Source organism: Oncorhynchus nerka, linkage group LG5, assembly GCF_034236695.1.
Source record: "Oncorhynchus nerka isolate Pitt River linkage group LG5, Oner_Uvic_2.0, whole genome shotgun sequence".
In the NCBI taxonomy this organism is placed as follows: Eukaryota; Metazoa; Chordata; class Actinopteri; order Salmoniformes; family Salmonidae; genus Oncorhynchus; species Oncorhynchus nerka.
The window spans coordinates 100,526-122,397 of NC_088400.1; the positions used below are offsets into that span (position 1 = coordinate 100,526).

General features: G+C 44.8%; 1 pseudogene; it reads left to right on the forward strand.

Moving 5' to 3' along the window:
* Nucleotides 1-21,872, forward strand: part of LOC135571838 (uncharacterized) — a 177,165-nt pseudogene that overhangs the window by 90,724 nt on the left and 64,569 nt on the right.

The following is a 21,872-nucleotide window of genomic DNA, read 5'->3' on the forward strand; positions in this document are numbered from 1 at the left end:
ACAGGAACTAATGGGGTTCCATAATAAACCCCAGGAAGAGTAGCTGCTGCCTTGGCAGGAACCAATGGGGATCCATAATAAACCCCAGGAAGAGTAGCTGCTGCCTTGGCAGCCCCTAATGGGGATCCATAATAAACCCCAGGAAGAGTAGCTTCTGCGTTGACAGGAACTAATGGGGATGCATAATAAACCCCAGGAAGTGTAGCTGCTGCCTTGGCAGCCCCTAATGGGGATCCATAATAAACCCCAGGAAGAGTAGCTGCTGGCTTGGCAGGAACCAATGGGGATCCATAATAAACCCCAGGAAGAGGAAGAGTAGCTGCTGCCTTGGCAACCCCTAATGGGGATCCATAATAAACCCCAGGAAGAGTAGCTGCTGCCTTGAAAGGAACTAATGGGGTTCCATAATAAACCCCAGGAAGAGTAGCTGCTGCCTTGGCAGCCCCTAATGGGGTTCCATAATAAACCCCAAGAAGAGTAGCTGCTGCCTTAACAGGAACTAATGGGGATCCAGAATAAACCCCAGGAAGAGTAGCTGCTGCCTTGACAGGAACTAATGGGGATCCATAATAAACCTCAGGAAGAGTAGCTGCTGCCTTGGCACCCCCTAATGGGGATACATAATAAACCCCAGGACGAGTAGCTTCTGCATTGACAGGAACTAATGGGGATCCAAAATAAACCCCCGGAAGAGTAGCTGCTGCCTTGACAGGAACTAATGGGGATCCATAATAAACCCCAGGAAGGATAGCTGCTGGCTTGACAGGAACTAATGGGGATCCATAATAAACCTCAGGAAGAGTAGCTGCTGCCGTGGCACCCCCTAATGGGGATACATAATAAACCCCAGGACGAGTAGCTTCTGCATTGACAGGAACTAATGGGGATCCAAAATAAACCCCCGGAAGAGTAGCTGCTGCCTTGACAGGAACTAATGGGGATCCATAATAAACCCCAGGAAGGATAGCTGCTGGCTTGACAGGAACTAATGGGGATCCATAATAAACCCCAGGAAGAGTAGCTGCTGTCTTGGCAGGAACCAATGGGGATCCATAATAAACCCCAGGAAGAGTAGCTGCTGCCTTGGCAGCCCCTAATGGGGTTCCATAATAAACCCCAAGAAGAGTAGCTGCTGCCTTGACAGGAACTAATGGGGATCCATAATAAACCCCAGGAAGAGTAGCTGCTGCCTTGGCAGGAACCGATGGGAATACATGATAAACCCCAGGAAGAGTAGCTGCTGCCTTGACAGAAACTAATGAGGATCGAAAAAAAAACAGGAAGAGTAGCTGCTGCCTTGGCACCCCCTAATGGGGATCCATAATAAACCCAGGGAAGAATAGCTGCTGCCTTGGCAAGAACCAATGGGGATACATAATAAACCCCAGGACGAGTAGCTTCTGCATTGACAGGAACTAATGGGGATCCATAATAAACTCCAGGAAGAATAGGTGCTGCCTTGGCAAGAACCAATGGGGATCAATAATAAACCCCAGGACGAGTAGCTGCTGCCTTGGCAGCCCCTAATGGGGTTCCATAATAAACCCCAAGAAGATTAGCTGCTGCCTTGACAGGAACTAATGGGGATCCATAATAAACCCCAGGAAGAGTAGCTGCTGGCTTGACAGGAACTAATGGTGATCCATAATAAACCCCAGGAAGAATAGCTGCTGGCTTGACAGGAACTAATGGGGATCCATAATAAACCCCAGGAAGAGTAGCTGCTGCCTTGGCAGCCCCTAATGGGGTTCCATAATAAACCCCAAGAAGATTAGCTGCTGCCTTGACAGGAACTAATGGGGATCCATAATAAACCCCAGGAAGAGTAGCTGCTGGCTTGACAGGAACTAATGGGGTTCCATAATAAACCCCAAGAAGAGTAGCTGCTGCCTTGACAGGAACTAATGGGGATCCATAATAAACCCCAGGAAGAGTAGCTGCTGCCTTGACAGGAACTAATGGGGTTCAAAAATAAACCCCAAGAAGAGTAGCTGCTGGCTTGACAGGAACTAATGGGGATCCATAATAAACCCCAAGAAGAGTAGCTGCTGCCTTAACAGGAACTAATGGGGATCCAGAATAAACCCCAGGAAGAGGAGCTGCTGCCTTGACAGGAACTAATGGGGATCCATAATGGCTGCCTTGACAGGAACTATTGGGGATCCATAATAAACCCCAGGAAGAGTAGCTGCTGCCTTGGCAGGAACCAATGGGGATCCATAATAAACCCCAGGAAAAGTAACTGCTGCCTTGGCAGCCCCTAATGGGGATCCATAATAAACCCCAGGAAGAGTAGCTGCTGCCTTGACAGGAGCTAATGGGGTTCCATAATAAACCCCAGAAGAGTGGCTGCTGCCTTGACAGGAACTAATGGGGATCCATAATAAACCCCAGGAAGAGTAGCTGCTGCTGCTTGGCAGGAACCGAAATGGAAGAGTAGCTGCTGCATGGAAGGAACTAATGGGGATTCTTAACCCCAGGAAGAGTAGCTGCTGCCTTGGCAGGAACTAATGAATGGGTATCCATAATAAATCCCAGGAAGAGTAGCTGCTGCCTTGGCAGGAACCAACGGGGATACATAATAAACCCCAGGAAGAGTAGCTGCTGCCTTGACAGGAACTAATGGGGTTCCATAATAAACCCCAAGAAGAGTAGCTGCTGGCTTGACAGGAACTAATGGGGTTCCATAATAAACCCCAAGAAGAGTAGCTGCTGCCTTAACAGGAACTAATGGGATCCAGAATAAACCCCAGGAAGAGTAGCTGCTGCTTTGGCAGGAACCGATGGGAATACATAACAAACCCCAGGAAGAGTAGCTGCTGCCTTGACAGGAACTAATGGGGATCCATAATAAACCCCAGGAAGAGTAGCTGCTGCCTTGGCAGGAACCAATGGGGATCCATAATAAACCCCAGGAAGAGTAGCTGCTGCCTTGGCAGGAACTAATGGGGATCCATAATAAACCTCAGGAAGAGTAGCTGCTGCCTTGGAAGTAACTAATGGGGATTCATAATAAACCTCAGGAAGAGTAACTGCTGCCTTAGCAGGAACTAATGGGGATCAATAATAAACCTCAGGAAGTTTAGCTGCTGCCTTGGCAGCACCTAATGGGGATCCATAATAAACCCCAGGAAGTGTAGCTGCTGCCTTGACAGGAACTAATGGGGTTCCATAATAAACCCCAGGAAGAGTAGCTGCTGCCTTGGCAGCCCCTAATGGGGTTCCATAATAAACCCCAAGAAGATTAGCTGCTGCCTTGACAGGAACTAATGGGGATCCATAATAAACCCCAGGAAGAGTAGCTGCTGGCTTGACAGGAACTAATGGGGTTCCATAATAAACCCCAAGAAGAGTAGCTGCTGCCTTGACAGGAACTAATGGGGATCCATAATAAACCCCAGGAAGAGTAGCTGCTGCCTTGACAGGAACTAATGGGGTTCAAAAATAAACCCCAAGAAGAGTAGCTGCTGGCTTGACAGGAACTAATGGGGTTCCATAATAAACCCCAAGAAGAGTAGCTGCTGCCTTAACAGGAACTAATGGGGATCCAGAATAAACCCCAGGAAGAGGAGCTGCTGCCTTGACAGGAACTAATGGGGATCCATAATAAACCCCAGGAAGAGTAGCTGCTGCCTTGACAGGAACTATTGGGGATCCATAATAAACCCCAGGAAGAGTAGCTGCTGCCTTGGCAGGAACCAATGGGGATCCATAATAAACCCCAGGAAAAGTAACTGCTGCCTTGGCAGCCCCTAATGGGGATCCATAATAAACCCCAGGAAGAGAAGCTGCTGCCTTGACAGGAGCTAATGGGGTTCCATAATAAACCCCAAGAAGAGTGGCTGCTGCCTTGACAGGAACTAATGGGGATCCATAATAAACCCCAGGAAGAGTAGCTGCCTGCTTGGCAGGAACCGATGGGAATACATAACAAACCCCAGGAAGAGTAGCTGCTGCCATGGAAGGAACTAATGGGGATTCTTAATAAACCCCAGGAAGAGTAGCTGCTGCCTTGGCACCCCCGAATGGGTATCCATAATAAATCCCAGGAAGAGTAGCTGCTGCCTTGGCAGGAACCAACGGGGATACATAATAAACCCCAGGAAGAGTAGCTGCTGCCTTGACAGGAACTAATGGGGTTCCATAATAAACCCCAAGAAGAGTAGCTGCTGGCTTGACAGGAACTAATGGGGTTCCATAATAAACCCCAAGAAGAGTAGCTGCTGCCTTAACAGGAACTAATGGGGATCCAGAATAAACCCCAGGAAGAGTAGCTGCTGCTTTGGCAGGAACCGATGGGAATACATAACAAACCCCAGGAAGAGTAGCTGCTGCCTTGACAGGAACTAATGGGGATCCATAATAAACCTCAGGAAGAGTAGCTGCTGCCTTGGCAGGAACCAATGGGGATCCATAATAAACCCCAGGAAGAGTAGCTGCTGCCTTGGCAGGAACTAATGGGGATCCATAATAAACCTCAGGAAGAGTAGCTGCTGCCTTGGAAGTAACTAATGGGGATTCATAATAAACCTCAGGAAGAGTAACTGCTGCCTTAGCAGGAACTAATGGGGATCAATAATAAACCTCAGGAAGTTTAGCTGCTGCCTTGGCAGCCCCTAATGGGGATCCATAATAAACCCCAGGAAGTGTAGCTGCTGCCTTGACAGGAACTAATGGGGTTCCATAATAAACCCCAGGAAGAGTAGCTGCTGCCTTGGCAGGAACCAATGGGGATCCATAATAAACCCCAGGAAGAGTAGCTGCTGCTTTGGCAGCTCCTAATGGGGATACATAATAAACCCCAGGAAGAGTAGCTGCTGCCTTGGCAGCCCCTAATGGGGATCCATAATAAACCCCAGGAAGTGTAGCTGCTGCCTTGACAGGAACTAATGGGGTTCCATAATAAACACCAGGAAGAGTAGCTGCTGCCTTGGCAGGAACCAATGGGGATCCATAATAAACCCCAGGAAGAGTAGCTGCTGCCTTGGCAGCTCATAATGGGGATACATAATAAACCCCAGGAAGAGTAGCTGCTGCCTTGACATGAACTAATGGGGATCCATAATAAAACCCAGGAAGAGTAGCTGCTGCCTTGGCAGGAACCAATGGGGATACATAATAAACCCCAGGAAGAGGTGCTGCTGCCTTGACAGGAACTAATGGGGATCCATAATACACCTCAGGAAGAGTAGCTGCTGCCTTGGCAGGAACTAATGGGGATCCATAATAAACCCCAGAAAGAGTAGCTGCTGCCTTGACAGGAACTAATGGGGTTCCATAATAAACCCCAGGAAGAGTAGCTGCTGCCTTGACAGGAACTAATGGGGATCCATAATAAACCCCAGGCAGAGTAGCTCTTGCCTTGACAGGAACTAATGGGGATCCATAATAAACCCCAGGAAGAGTAGCTGCTGCCTTGGCAGTAACTAATGGGGAACCATAATAAACCTCAGGAAGAGTAGCTGCTGCATTGGCAGGAACTAATGAGGATCCATAATAAACCTCAGGAAGAGTAGCTGCTGCCTTGGCAGCCCCTAATGGGGATCCATAATAAACCCCAGGAAGTATAGCTGCTGCCTTGACAGGAACCGACGGGGATACATAATAAACCCCAGGAAGAATAGCTGCTGCCTTGACAGGAACTAATGGGGATCCATAATAGACCTCGGGATGAGTAGCTGCTGCCTTGGCAGCCCCTAATGAGGATCCATAATAAACCCCAGGATGAGTAGCTGCTGCCTTGGCAGCCCCTAATGAGGATCCATAATAAACCTCAGGAAGAGTAGCTGCTGCCTTGACAGGAACTAATGGGGATCCATAATAAACCCCAGGAAGAGTAGCTTCTGCCTTGACAGGAACTAATGGGGATCCATAATAAACCCCAGGAAGAGTAGCTGCTGCCTTGACAGGAACTAATGGGGATCCATAATAAACCCCAGGAAGAGTAGCTGCTGCCTTGACAGGAACTAATGGGGATCCATAATAAACCCCAGGAAGAGTAGCTGCTGCCTTGACAGGAACTAATGGGGATACATAATAAACCCCAGGAAGAGTAGCTGCTGCCTTGGCAGCCCCTAATGGGGATCCATAATAAACCCCAGGAAGAGTAGCTGCTGCCTTGGCAGCCCCTAATGAGGATCCATAATAAACCTCAGGAAGAGTAGCTGCTGCCTTGGCAGCCCCTAATGGGGATCCATAATAAACCCCAGGAAGAGTAGCTTCTGCCTTGACAGGAACTAATGGGGATCCATAATAAACCCCAGGAAGAGTAGCTGCTGCCTTGACAGGAACTAATGGGGATCCATAATAAACCCCGGGAAGAGTAGCTGCTGCCTTGACAGGAACTAATGGGGAACCATAATAAACCCCAGGGAGAGTAGCTGCTGCCTTGACAGGAACTAATGGGGATCCATAATAAACCCCAGGAAGAGTAGCTGCTGCCTTGACAGGAACTAATGGGGAACCATAATAAACCCCAGGGAGAGTAGCTGCTGCCTTGACAGGAACTAATGGGGATCCATAATAAACCCCAGGAAGAGTAGCTGCTGCCTTGACAGGAACTAATGGGGAACCATAATAAACCTCAGGAAGAGTAGCTGCTGCATTGACAGGAACTAATGGGGATCCATAATAAAACCCAGGAAGTTTAGCTGCTGCCTTGGCAGCCCCTAATGGGGATCCATAAAATACCCCAAGAAATGTAGCTGCTGGCTTGACAGGAACCAATGGGGATCCATAATAAACCCCAAGAAGAGTAGCTGCTGGCTTGACAGGCACCAATGGTGATCCATAATAAACCCCAGGAAGAGTAGCTGCTGCCTTGGCAGCCCCTAATGAGGATCCATAATAAACCCCAGGAAGAGTAGCTGCTGCCTTGGCAGGAACCGACGGGGATACATAATAAACCCCAGGAAGAGTAGCTGCTGCCTTGACAGGAACTAATGGGGATCCATAATAGACCTCGGGATGAGTAGCTGCTGCCTTGGCAGCCCCTAATGAGGATCCATAATAAACCCCAGGATGAGTAGCTGCTGCCTTGGCAGCCCCTAATGGGGATCCATAATAAACCCCAGGAAGAGTAGCTGCTGCCTTGGCAGCCCCTAATGTGGATCCATAATAAACCCCAGGAAGAGTAGCTGCTGCCTTGACAGGAACTAATGGGGATCCATAATAAACCTCAGGAAGAGTAGCTGCTGCCTTGGCAGCCCCTAATGGGGATCCATAATAAACCCCAGGAAGAGTAGCTTCTGCCTTGACAGGAACTAATGGGGATCCATAATAAACCCCAGGAAGAGTAGCTGCTGCCTTGACAGGAACTAATGGGGATCCATAATAAACCCCGGGAAGAGTAGCTGCTGCCTTGACAGGAACTAATGGGGATCCATAATAAACCCCAGGAAGAGTAGCTTCTGCCTTGACAGGAACTAATGGGGATCCATAATAAACCCCAGGAAGAGTAGCTGCTGCCTTGACAGGAACTAATGGGGATCCATAATAAACCCCAGGAAGAGTAGCTTCTGCCTTGACAGGAACTAATGGTGATCCATAATAAACCCCAGGAAGAGTAGCTGCTGCCTTGACAGGAACTAATGGGGATCCATAATAAACCCCAGGAAGAGTAGCTGCTGCCTTGACAGGAACTAATGGGGATACATAATAAACCCCAGGAAGAGTAGCTGCTGCCTTGGCAGCCCCTAATGGGGATCCATAATAAACCCCAGGAAGAGTAGCTGCTGCCTTGACAGGAACTAATGGGGATCCATAATAAACCCCAGGAAGAGTAGCTGCTGCCTTGACAGGAACTAATGGGGATCCATAATAAACCCCGGGAAGAGTAGCTGCTGCCTTGACAGGAACTAATGGGGATCCATAATAAACCCCAGGAAGAGTAGCTTCTGCCTTGACAGGAACTAATGGGGATCCATAATAAACCCCAGGAAGAGTAGCTGCTGCCTTGACAGGAACTAATGGGGATCCATAATAAACCCCAGGAAGAGTAGCTTCTGCCTTGACAGGAACTAATGGTGATCCATAATAAACCCCAGGAAGAGTAGCTGCTGCCTTGACAGGAACTAATGGGGATCCATAATAAACCCCAGGAAGAGTAGCTGCTGCCTTGACAGGAACTAATGGGGATACATAATAAACCCCAGGAAGAGTAGCTGCTGCCTTGGCAGCCCCTAATGGGGATCCATAATAAACCCCAGGAAGAGTAGCTGCTGCCTTGACAGGAACTAATGGGGATCCATAATAAACCCCAGGAAGAGTAGCTGCTGCCTTGACAGGAACTAATGGGGAACCATAATAAACCCCAGGGAGAGTAGCTGCTGCCTTGACAGGAACTAATGGGGATCCATAATAAACCCCAGGAAGAGTAGCTGCTGCCTTGACAGGAACTAATGGGGAACCATAATAAACCTCAGGAAGAGTAGCTGCTGCATTGACAGGAACTAATGGGGATCCATAATAGACCTCGGGATGAGTAGCTGCTGCCTTGGCAGCCCCTAATAAGGATCCATAATAAACCCCAGGAAGAGTAGCTGCTGCCTTGGCAGCCCCTAATGGGGATCCATAATAAACCCCAGGAAGAGTAGCTGCTGCCTTGGCAGCCCCTAATGTGGATCCATAATAAACCCCAGGAAGAGTAGCTGCTGCCTTGACAGGAACTAATGGGGATCCATAATAAACCTCAGGAAGAGTAGCTGCTGCCTTGGCAGCCCCTAATGGGGATCCATAATAAACCCCAGGAAGAGTAGCTTCTGCCTTGACAGGAACTAATGGGGATCCATAATAAACCCCAGGAAGAGTAGCTGCTGCCTTGACAGGAACTAATGGGGATCCATAATAAACCCCGGGAAGAGTAGCTGCTGCCTTGACAGGAACTAATGGGGATCCATAATAAACCCCAGGAAGAGTAGCTTCTGCCTTGACAGGAACTAATGGGGATCCATAATAAACCCCAGGAAGAGTAGCTGCTGCCTTGACAGGAACTAATGGGGATCCATAATAAACCCCAGGAAGAGTAGCTTCTGCCTTGACAGGAACTAATGGGGATCCATAATAAACCCCAGGAAGAGTAGCTGCTGCCTTGACAGGAACTAATGGGGATCCATAATAAACCACAGGAAGAGTAGCTGCTGCCTTGACAGGAACTAATGGGGATACATAATAAACCCCAGGAAGAGTAGCTGCTGCCTTGGCAGCCCCTAATGGGGATCCATAATAAACCCCAGGAAGAGTAGCTGCTGCCTTGACAGGAACTAATGGGGATCCATAATAAACCCCAGGAAGAGTAGCTGCTGCCTTGACAGGAACTAATGGGGATCCATAATAAACCCCAGGAAGAGTAGCTTCTGCCTTGACAGGAACTAATGGGGATCCATAATAAACCCCAGGAAGAGTAGCTGCTGCCTTGACAGGAACTAATGGGGATCCATAATAAACCCCAGGAAGAGTAGCTGCTGCCTTGACAGGAACTAATGGGGATACATAATAAACCCCAGGAAGAGTAGCTGCTGCCTTGGCAGCCCCTAATGGGGATCCATAATAAACCCCAGGAAGAGTAGCTGCTGCCTTGACAGGAACTAATGGGGATCCATAATAAACCCCAGGAAGAGTAGCTGCTGCCTTGGCAGCCCCTAATGGGGATCCATAATAAACCCCAGGAAGAGTAGCTGCTGCCTTGGCAGCCCCTAATGGGGATCCATAATAAATACAAATACAAATAAATACACTAACATGCAATCATTTCAATGATTTGTTCATTTAATTTCCTCCTAAAAATTTAATCATAAATCTACTTAATATGTTGCTCAAAATGTAAGTATCTTTACGAGGATAACCAGAGAGAGAGAACATTTAGTGATTTAATTTACTCAATTTTGAGAAAATATTACTGGAACAACTTGCCATGGCTCCATTTTTTTAGAGGATTGTGGGTAATTCAAAATGTTTTTTTGTTTATGATAATTGTACACACTGTTGTATGAATGTTTGAAGAATGATAAGTATAGTTACATATACGTTCTAAGCAACTTGTTGAGGTGTAATGGATCATGATCAAATGGATGTCCCAACCGTCAGACAATTGACCTTTAAAGACCATAAAGATGATCTTTAAAGGTGATACCACCATCACACAGTCAATGACAGAGGTAAATGCAGCATCCTAAAAAGCTTTTAGTTCTATCTCCATTTACTGCTGGTGGATTGATCACTGTGCTCACCAATAGCGATGGGAAGTTTGGCTCTTCTATACTGACACTTTTTTAAAAACATGTTCTGTCTAAAGAAATAATCTTTCAACTCAATATGTTCATTTGAGTTAGTAGCACACAGAACCTCCTACAAGTGAACTGAAATGTTTGTTCACCATAGGGGGTTTATAGGAGCTGGTATTTGTTACTCAGACTTGTAAACGTGTGGTTTAAACAGTATACCTGTGTTGATTGCTAGGCATACGAATAGTATTATTTCTTGATACATTTGAAACAAGGTCTTATTGTGGCAGCAAACAGACTATATTTTGAACAACTTGACTGGGTGACAAGCACAATATCATTCATCAACTGCATCCCCCAAATGATTTGTTCTCCAGTTTGTTGAGCAGAGGCTGTGTATGTCTTGGTTCATCAAAGCTGTGTCCATCATAACATTCAATAATCAATTAATTGCATTCATTCTTGCTACATGCGATCAATTATCAGTAAAACATGTATTTTTCTTCTACTGAGCCGTAGTAATCCATCTTTTGGACTGCCAGCATGTCAAACAAATTACTACAACGAACGAGTCACTCAGAATAACAAGTCATTACTCTCGAGTTCATAAAATGAGTTGTTCAAAAATAACAAATTGTTTGCAAACTGCACATCACTCTCAACAATGCCAAAATCGGTTAAAATGACAAATGATCGAATTAATTTGACTATGTTCAAACATTAATTGTTTGTGAAACACTAACATGTTGGGTTTGCTAAATATGTAAGCTACATCAAATCATGTTTAATTCTATTATCAGTAAATCCAACACATTTTTAGGGCTATTATTAATTCCCTGAATTGACTTTGTTTAAATTCAGACAACTTTTACTCAAAAACATAAAACAAAATGATCAAAACCATCAACACTTTAACAGAGACTTCATCTGATATGCAGTGCCCTATCCAGAACTACTGCTGGTTTTAGCTGATTGGTTAGAGGGTCTACTCACCTGGTAACCAGGTTCATGATCAGTTCCTGATTAGAGGGGGAACGTTGTCCAATTTGTGTAACAAACTGATGATTTTCAGGTCTCACAAAGGCTAGCTTGTTGAGGTTATAATATATATATATATATATATATAATAAAATATTATATATGATAAGATGTGCGAGTCGATTAGTCGCCTGGAAGTATTCAGTGGAGCTGCCAGAGGCCCCTATCCACACACACACACACACACACACACACACACACACACACACACACACAAAACACACACACACACACAAAACACACACACACACTCACACTCACACTCACACACACACACACACACATACACACCCCACCCCCTCCCCACCACAGAGTGATTGACATGTGAATTAGCTAGTGTGGTGATGATAATAGGGGTTCTAACCAGGCCCAGACCCAGCTGGCTCAGCCTGTAAGCCCCCTCTCCATTCCTCCTTCTCCTCCCTCCTTCTCTTCCCCCTTTCTCCCCTCTCCTCCCTGCTGCCACCCCCAGAAGACACTCATAAAGATGACAATCTAACTGTTAAAGAACTGCTGATTTTTCATGGTTTTTCAAAAGCTTTTGCTGCCGTGCCAAATGTATATTTTATTTTCTCCCTTCAACTCTTTCTCTCTTTTCCCCAGTTCGCTCTCTCTCTTTTTCAGAAACCACATCCAGCTATATGAAACCCCTCATTTATCAGAAAGGTCTAAAATATAATCCTGCTCAGTGGAAACACTTTGACGGGAAAGGAGATCAGAACGGAACATATCACAACAGAACAGATCACGACAGATCTGAAAGGGGTCCATACAAAACATGAACATGACATAATATAGAAAATATATAGACAAGGACATCTCAATGACAGAACTACATACATTTTTAAGAAGTTACACATAGCCTACATATCAATGCATACACACAAACTATCTAGGTCAAATACGGGAGCGGGGTAGTGAGGTGTTGCTTTATCTGTTTTTATTACCCAGGTTTGCTGTTCATTTGAGCAATATGAGATGGAACGAAGTTCCGTACAATAATAGCTCTATGTAATACTGAACTGTTTCTTGAATTTGTTCTGGATTTGGGGACTAAAAAAGACCCCTGGTGACTTCATTAGCTGTGGTTGCTGATGCGTATATGGTTGAATCATCAGCATAAATGGACACACATGCTTTGTTTAATGCCTGTGGCAGGACAGTGGTAAAAATAGAAAAGAGTAGAGGGCCTAGAGAGCTTCCCTGTGGTACACCAAACTTTACATGTTTGACATTAGAGAAGCTTCCATTAATGAAATCCCTCTGAGTTCTATTAGATAGATTGCTATATCGTGGATTTAGAGCTGAGGTTGAAAAGCCATAACACATAGGTTTTCTCAACAACAGGTTATGGTCAATAATATCAAAGGCTGCACTGAAATCTAACAGTACAGCTCCCACAACCTTCTTATTAACAATTTATTTTAACAAATGATCAGTCATTTGTGTCAGTGCAGTACATGTTGAGTCACCTTCTCTATGAGCATGCTAAAAGTCTGTTGTTAATTTGGTCAAATACAATGTTTTCCAACAGTTTGCGAAGAGCTGGCCGCAAGCTGATAGGTCTGCTGTTGGAACCAGTAAAGGCCGCTTTACCACTCTTGGGAAGCGGAATGACTTTGTCTTCCCTCCAGGCCTGAGGACAAAGACTTTCCTCTGGGCTCAGATTAAAAATATGACAGATAGGAGTGGCTATAGAGTCAGCTACCATCCTCAGTAGCTTTCTATCTAAGTTGTCAATGCCAGGAGGTGTATCATTATTGATGGACAACAATAAATGTTCCACCTCTCCCACACTAACTTTACAAAATTCAAACGTGCAATGCTTTACATTCATTATTAGCTTTTCATACATGAGTACAATGGCCCACTGTTTGTTTTTTGACATTTCCTGCCTAAGTTTGCCAACTTTGCCAGTGAAGTAATCATTCAAATAATTGTCAACATGAAATAATGTTTTTGATGTAAAAGCCATCTGATTCAATGAAAGATTGAGTTGAATTTATCTTTCCACATTTGGGGCGGCAGGGTAGCTTAGTGGTTAGAGCGTTAGACTAGTAACCGGAAGGTTGCAAGTTCAAACCCACGAGCTGTACAAGGTACAAAACTGTCATTCTGCCCCTGAACAGGCAATTAACCCACTGTTTCTAGGCTGTTTAGTCACATAATTTGCAGTGACAGCTAGTCAGAAGTGCAGCCAGACTTATTAGCCACTCCTTTTGTCCCATCTCTTTAAACCCTACCGTTTTTCAATTCCTCTTCAATCTATGGATCCTTAACATTTCTAAGTCAGTTTACTGTTGATTAATAATTGGAAGAAGCAATTTCATAAATTCATCAAATGCAGCATCTGGATGCTCCTCGTTAATCACATCAGACCAATAAATATTTTAAACATCATCCACATAAGAGTCACAGCAAAATATTTTGTATGATCTCTTGTACACTATTTTAGGACCAGCTTTTGGAACTTTGGCTTTCCTGGATACAGCCACTATATTGTGATCACTACATCCAATGGGGATGGATATAGCCACTATATTGTGATCACTGCATCCAATGGGTACTGATACAGCTTTAGAACAAAGTTCTACAGTATTAGTAAAAATGTGATCAATGTGGATGATCTTGTTCCTGTAGTGTTTGTAAACACCTTGGTAGGTTGATTAATAACCTGAACCAGATTACAGGCACTGGTTACAGTGAGAAGCTTCCTCACCCATGACCAGCTCGGAAACCGGATTGCACAGTGGAGAAGGTATGGTGGGATTCGAAATGGTCAGTGATCTGTTTGTTAACATGGCTTTCGAAGACTTTAGAAAGGCAGGGCAGGATGAATATAGGTCTGTAACGTCTCTGGTCTAGAGTGGCACCACCTTTTAAGATAGAGAAATGTTTATTGAAATTCTAGAATTATCATGGATTTATTGGTGGTGTCAGTGTTTCCTAGCCTCAGTGCAGTGGGCAGCTGGGAAGAGGTGCTCTTATTCTCCATGGACTTTACAGTGTTTCCTTTCCTCAGTGCAGTGGGCAGCTGGGAGGAGGTGCTCTTATTCTCCATGGACTTTACAGTGTTTCCTTTCCTCAGTGCAGTGGGCAGCTGGGAAGAGGTGCTCTTATTCTCCATGGACTTTACAGTGTTTCCTAGCCTCAGTGCAGTGGGCAGCTGGGAGTAGGTGCTCTTATTCTCCATGGACTTTACAGTGTCCCAGAATATGTTGGAGTTAGAGCTACAGGATGTAAATTTCTGTTTTAAAAAGCTAGCCTTTGCTTTCCTAACTGACTGTGTGTTTTGGTTCCTGACTTCCCTGAAAAGTTGCATATCGCGGGGACTATTCGATGCTAGTGCAGTACACCACAGGATGTCTTTTGTGCTGGTCGAGGGCAGTCAGGTCTGGAGTGAACCAATGGCTATATCTGTTATTAGTTTTACATTTTTTGAAAGGGCCATGCTTATTTAAGATGGTGAGGAAATGACTTTCAAATAACAACCAGGCATCCTCTACTGATGGGATGAGGTCAATATCCTTCCAGGACACCCGGGCCAGGTCGATTAAAAAGACCTGCTTGCAGAAATGTTTTAGGGATTAGGGCAGTTAACGGTGATGAGGGGTGGTCGGTTGACCCATAACAGATGCAGACAATGAGGCAGTGATCGCTGAGATCCTTATTGAAAACTGCAGTGGTATATTTGGAGGGAAAGTCGATCAGGATAATATCTATGAGGGTGCCCATGTTTACGGATTTAGGGTTGTACCTGGTAGGTTCATTGATCATTTGTGTGAGATTGAGGGCATCTAGTTTAAACTGAAGGACGGCCGGGGTGTTAAGCATATCCCAGTTTAGGTCACCTAACAGAACAAACTCTGAAGATAGATGGGAGGCAATCAATTCATGTATGGTGTCCAGAGCACAGCTGGAAGCTGAGGGGGTCTATAACAGCGGCAACAATGAGAGACTTATTTTTGGAGAGATTATTTTTTTAATTAGAAGCCCTAACTGTTTGTGCATAGACCTGGAAAGATTGACAGAACGTTGCAGGCTATCTCTGCAGTAGATTGCAACTCCTCCCCCTTTGGCAGTTCTATCTTGATGGAAAATCTTGATAGTTGATAGTCTTGATAGTCTTGATTGTTGTAGTTGGGGATGGAAATCTCAGAATTGTTGGTGGCCTTCCTACAACAGGATTCAGACATGGCAAGGATATCAGGGTTGGCGGAGTGTGCTAAAGCAGTGAGTAAAATAAACTTAGGGAGGAGGCTTCTAATGTTAACATGCATGAAACCCGGCTTTTACGGTTCCAGAAGTAAACAAATGAGAGCACCTGGGGAGTAGGAGTGGAACTAGGCACTGCAGGACCTGGATTCACCTCTACATCACCAGAGGAGGAGTAGGATAAAGGTACGGCTAAAGGCTATAAAAACTGGTCGTCTAGTGCGATGGGGACAGAGAATAAATGGAGCAGATTTCTGGGCGTGGTAGAATAGATTCAGGGCATAATGTACAGACAGGGGTATGGTAGGATGTGAGTACAGTGGAGGTAAAACTGGGCATTGAGTGACGATAAGAGAGGCACTAGTTACGCTGGGTGAGGTCACCGCATGTGTGGGAGGTGGGACAAAGGGGGTATCTGAGGCATGTTGAGTGGGACTAGGGGCTCCGCAGTAAAATAAAACAATGATTACTACCCTAAACAACAGTATACAAGGCATATTGACATTAGAGAGACATGAAGCGAGGAATAACACAATCACAGGTGTTGATTGGGAGAGCTAGCTAAGACAACAACGGGTAAGACAACCCACGGTTAATCAGCTAAGACAACAACGGGTAAGACAACCCACGGTTAATCAGCTAAGACAACAACGGGTAAGACAACCCACGGTTAATCAGCTAAGACAACAACGGGTAAGACAACCCACGGTTAATCAGCTAAGACAACAACGGGTAGGACAACCCACGGTTAATCAGCTAAGACAACAACGGGTAAGACAACCCACGGTTAATCAGCTAAGACAACAACGGGTAAGACAACCCACGGTTAATCAGCTAAGACAACAACGGGTAAGACAACCCACGGTTAATCAGCTAAGACAACAACAACAACAGGTAAAATGGAGATGAATGGGCAGAGAGGGTCAGTTAACTACACACAGGGCCTGAGTTCGAGGCTGGGGCCGACAGATAAACAAAATAAACAAAATGGAGTACCGTGATTAATGAACAGTCCAGCAGGCATCAGCTATGTAGCCATGGGATGATAGAGTCCAGTGAACTGCAATAGATGAAACAGGGATTGGACCGTTGCTGCAGGTCTCTCCAGAGATGTTTGATTGGGTTCCGAGGTCTGGCTGGGCCACTCAAGGGCATTCAGAGACTTGTCCCAAAGCCACTCCTGTGTTGACTTGGCTGTGTGCTTAGGGTTGTTGTCCTGTTGGAAGGCTAGAATGTCAACATCTCTTCACTGTTGACGTTGACGTTGAGACTGGTGTTTTGTGGTTACTATTTAATGAAGCTGCCAGTTGAGGACTTTGAGGTGTCTGTTTCTTAAACTATACACTCTAATGTACTTGCCATCTTGCTCAGTTGTGTACCGGGGCCTCCCACTCCTCTTCCTATTCTGGTTAGGGCCAGTTTGCGCTGTTCTGTGAAGGGAGTATTACGCTGCGTTGTATGAGATCTTCAGTTTCTTGGCAATTTCTTACATGAAATAGCTTTCATTTCTCAGAACAAGAATAAACTGACGAGTTTCAGGAGAAAGTGTTTTGTTTCTGGCCATTTTGAGTCTGTAATCGAACCCACAAATGCCGATGCTCCAGATACTCAACTAGTCTAAAGAAGGACAGTTGTATTGCTTCTTTAATCAGAACAACAGTTTTCAGCTGTGCTAACATAATTGCAAAAGTGTTTGCTAATGATCCATTAGACTTTTAAAATGATAAACTTGGATTAGCTAACACAACGTGCCATTGGAACACAGGAGTGATGGTTGCTGATAATGGGCCTCTGCCTATTTTTTGTTGTTGCTTTATTTAACCAGGCAAGTCAGTTAAGAACAAATTCTTATTTACAATGACGGCCTAGGAACACTGGGTTAACTGCCTGTTCAGGGGGCAGAACGACAGATTTGTACCTTGTCAGCTTCTGGTTACTAGTCCCACGCTCTAACCACTGGGATACCCTGCCACACCATCTCTACGTAGATGGTCCATTTAAAAAAGCTGCCGTTTCCAGCTACAATAGTCATTTACAACATTAGCAATGTCTACACTGTATTTCTGATAAACTTGATGTTATTTTAATGGACAAAAAATGTGCTTCCCTTTCCTTTCAAAAACAAGGACGTTTCTAAGTGACCCCAAACTTTTGAAAAGTAGTGTATGTGAGATGCTGTTCATTGACTACAGCTCAGCGATCAACACCATAGTTCCCTCCAAACTCATCACTAAGCTAAGGACCCTGAGACTAAACACCTCCCTCTGCAACTGGATCCTGGACCTCCTGAGGGGCAACAACACATCTGCCACGCTGATCCTCAACACGGGGCCATTCAGGGGTGTGTGCCTAGTCCTCTACCATACTCCATGTTGACCTACGACTGCGTGGCCTCGCACGACTCCAACGCCATCTTTAAGGTTGCCGATGACACAATGGTGGTAGGCCTGATCTCCAACGACTATGAGATAGCCTGTAGGGAGGAGGTCAGAGACCTGGTGGTGTGGTGCAAGGACAACAACCTTTCCCTTAACATCAGTAAGACAAAGGAGCTGATGGTGGACTACAGGAAATGGAGGACCAAGCACACCCCCATTCACATCGACGGGGCTATAGTGGAGCTGGTTGAGAGTTCCTCAGTGTCCATGTCACTAAAAAGCTATCATGGTCCAAACACAACAGCACAGTTGTGAAGAGGGTACGACAATGCCTCTTCCCCCGCAGGAGACTAAAAAAATGTGTTATGGGCCCTCAGATCCTCAAAAGGTTCTACAGCTCCATCATTGAGATCACCTTGGCTGGCTGCATCACTGTTGGTATGGCAACTGCTTGGCATCCGACGACAAGGTGCTACAGAGGGTAGTGCGTATGACCCAGTACATCACTGGGGCAGAGTTCCCTGCCATCCAGGACCTCTATAAACATTCTAAGACACGAGCCACCCAAGACACAGACTGTACTATCTGCTACCGCACGGCAAGTGGTACATACTGTATGCACTAAGTCTGGAACCAACCGGACCCTGAAAAGCTTTAAGAATTTAGGAATTTAGTGTGAGTCGTCAGGCTAATATTGTATTTGTTTTAATCTATCCAGAGTTAATAATTTTATAATTTAGTCATCAGGCTAATGTTGTATGTATCTTAAAACCCTAAGTAAAATCCCCTGTTTAGGGGACCTGCGTGGTTCTGGTACCGGTTCCGACCAACATTTTTTCCTCATAAATCTGTGGACATCGTAGATTGAGATGGTTTGCATTGAGAGGTAGCCCTGATTCTCACTGTCTATGTCTGTTCTGCATGTGTGAAGCAGGATGTGAAATCTGACACCACTTGAAGCTGGGATGTCCCCCCTACCATTTCATTCACCCTACAACTGTCTACAACTGTCCATCAACTCCTGGCTGAACCCTATGTCACAGCCCCTAAATATGCCTCGAATCCTTAGAGTTCTGTAGCTAGAGATCTGTAGCTAGAGTTCTGTAGCTAGAGTTCTGTAGCTAGAGTTCTGTAGCTAGAGATCTGTAGCTAGAGTTCTGTAGCTAGAGTTCTGTAGCTAGAGTTCTATAGCTAGAGTTCTGTAGCTAGAGTTCTGTAGCTAGAGTTCTGTAGCTAGAGATCTGTAGCTAGAGTTCTGTAGCTAGAGTTCTGTAGCTAGAGTTCTGTAGTTAGAGTTCTATAGCTAGAGTTCTGTAGCTAGAGTTCTGTAGCTAGAGTTCTGTAGCTAGAGTTCTGTAGCTAGAGATCTGTAGCTAGAGTTCTGTAGCTAGAGTTCTGTAGCTAGAGTTCTGTAGCTAGAGTTCTGTGAGACATTCACAGAGATGGGGGCAAATGTTTTGATCGAGGGAGACCTTTAGAAAAAATGCACATTTTCATATACAAATATGTATTTTACAGTTATAAGGAAGCTGAAATGTTATAGATAGTTGTATTATCATTTGATTATACTATATGTGATCCACCACCTTGATTCGGTCATATATACTGTTGCAACATTTGAAACACTGTCTTTTACATTCAAGAACTAGAGACTCGGAGCTAAAAAATGGTATATCAGACACCGCAGTTGAGGAACAATGGGAAAGTAATTATCCTTTGAAAGTTGATAATCTTGTAACCCCACTTTTGAGAAAATTGCTTGTGAATGTGTTGATACACCTACTGGAAAGCTCTTATTTGTCTACACACATTCTGCATCATTCACACCCTCTTCAACCTTAGTCTCGCCCCCACCCATCAATTTTAGCCAAACAGCAGTGCTTAGAGATGGGCCGATAATTATCCAACTCACTACCATCACCTCCCTTGAGGAGTGGTAAAACAAAAGCTGTTTTCCAAGATTTAGGAATCTTTCCTATGACAAATGTTTGATTAATAAAGATATGCGTCACTACCCCAGCAATAATAGGTGCCGCACACTTGAGTAAATATGGATCCAGACAGTCCTTAGAATCTATAGCAGATAGTGCAGATAAGACGGCAGACCAATCCAAACTATCGACATGTCCAGCCCATCCATTATCTAAGTCAATCTTGGCTAGTGGGAATGTTTCTGTCTTTTTCCGCGGCTAAACCAACTAGGCTTGTAATTTAACAATTGTATTCCTATTTTTTTTTTTTTTTTTCACCTTTATTTAACCAGGTAGGCTAGTTGAGAACACCTTTATTTAACCAGGTAGGCTAGTTGAGAACACCTTTATTTAACCAGGTAGGCTAGTTGAGAACACCTTTATTTAACCAGGTAGGCTAGTTGAGAACACCTTTATTTATCCAGGTAGGCTAGTTGAGAACACCTTTATTTAACCAGGTAGGCTAGTTGAGAACACCTTTATTTAACCAGGTAGGCTAGTTGAGAACACCTTTATTTAACCAGGTAGGCTAGTTGAGAACAAGTTCTCATTTACAACTGTGACCTGGCCAAGATAAAGCTAAGCAGTGTGAACAGACAACACAGAGTTACACATGGAGTAAACAATTAACAAGTCAATAACACAGTAGAAAAAAAAAGAGAGTTAAAATATATATTGTGTGCAAAAGGCATGAGGAGGTAGGCAAATAATTACAATTTAGCAGATTAACACTGGAGTGATAAATGATCAGATGGTCATGTGCAGGTAGAGATACTGGTGTGCAAAAGAGCAGAAAAGTAAATAAATATAAACCGTATGGGGATGAGGTAGGTAAATTGGGTGGGCTATTTACCGATAGACTATGTACAGCTGCAGCGATTGGTTAGCTGCTCAGATAACAGATGTTTGAAGTTGGTGAGGGAGATAAAAGTCTCCAACTTCAGCGATTTTTGCAATTCGTTCCAGTCACAGGCTGCAGAGTACTGGAACGAAAGGCGGCCAAATGAGGTGTTGGCTTTAGGGATGATCAGTGAGATACACCTGCTGGAGCGCGTGCTACGGGTGGGTGTTGCCATCGTGACCAGTGAACTGAGATAAGGCGGAGCTTTACCTAGCATGGACTTGTAGATGACCTGGAGCCAGTGGGTCTGGCGACGAATATGTAGCGAGGGCCAGCCGACTAGAGCATACAGGTCGCAGTGGTGGGTGGTATAGGGTGCTTTAGTAACAAAACGGATGGCACTGTGGTAAACTGAATCCAGTTTGCTGAGTAAAGTATTGGAAGCTATTTTATAGATGACATCGCCGAAGTGGAGGATCGGTAGGATAGTCAGTTTTACTAGGGTAAGTTTGGCGGTTTGAGTGAAGGAGGCTTTGTTGCGGAATAGAAAGCCGACTCTAGATTTGATTTTAGATTGGAGATGTTTGATATGAGTCTGGAAGGAGAGTTTACAGTCTGGCCTACATTTACAGATGGCCTACAAGTGTGTTATTAGGGCACATTAAGGTTCACATGTTCCAGAAGGCATTTCTGCCCCAAAAACACATTTTGATGTAAAAAAAATATGTTTACCTAGCTTCCTGAAGCTTCCTGGTACGGGTCACATATAAGTAGTGATGTTCAACATACACCTAGCTTCCTGAAGCTTCCTGGTACGGGTCACATATAAGTAGTGATGTTCAACATACACCTAGCTTCCTGAAGCTTCCTGGTACAGGTCACATATAAGTAGTGATGTTTAACATACAACTAGCTTCCTGAAGCTTCCTGGTACGGGTCACATATAAGTAGTGATGTTCAACATACACCTAGCTTCCTGAAGCTTCCTGGTACGGGTCACATATAAGTAGTGATATTCAACATACAACTAGCTTCCTGAAGCTTCCTGGTACGGGTCACATATAAGTAGTGATGTTTAACATACACCTAGCTTCCTGAAGCTTCCTGGTACGGGTCACATATAAGTAGTGATGTTCAACATACAACTAGCTTCCTGAAGCTTCCTGGAACGGGTCACATATAAGTAGTGATGTTTAACATACACCTAGCT